A 595-nucleotide genomic window follows, 5' to 3' on the forward strand; every position below is an offset into this window, starting at 1 on the left:
GTTACGGGCAATGGGGTCGGTAGGCTACAGGGTAAGGAATGCCAGTTTGTCTGCGACTCCTTTATTGTTCTAAATTCCACTCGTAGGAAAACCATATGAAATTATTGTTGCGGAGCAACAAAATACACATCTCAATACAAAGACACATCACGATGATAAGTATTCAACTGACATGTTCACATTTCACACCATGATAAACAAACAAGTTTTGAAAATCTCCATTAATTGTGGCAGTCCTTCAGGATCTTTTAGTCGATTTTGAAGAAAGCAGACCTCTCTACAGTCCCACGAATTTGCGGTTTCTTGTGTCCTCTTCATCGGGGAAAGAACCGGACCGCCTCTCTCAACGCGGCTTTGATATCCCTATACATCTTTCAAAACTGAGCTTTTATTCTTAACATATACGTATTATTAGGGTTTTATTTCTTCGTTATATTTACTTTATGAAAGAAATAATTAGAACAAAGTAAATTTCATAAACAATTGCATTGAATATTAATACTTAAATTTTAATAGGATAGTGTATCTTATCTTATGAAAACATTTTGGCGCGATATTCAAACTTCTTAGCATGGATTGCTATAATACTACTACT

The sequence above is a fragment of the Penaeus monodon genome, chromosome 22, assembly GCF_015228065.2.
Source record: "Penaeus monodon isolate SGIC_2016 chromosome 22, NSTDA_Pmon_1, whole genome shotgun sequence".
Classification (NCBI taxonomy): domain Eukaryota; kingdom Metazoa; phylum Arthropoda; class Malacostraca; order Decapoda; family Penaeidae; genus Penaeus; species Penaeus monodon.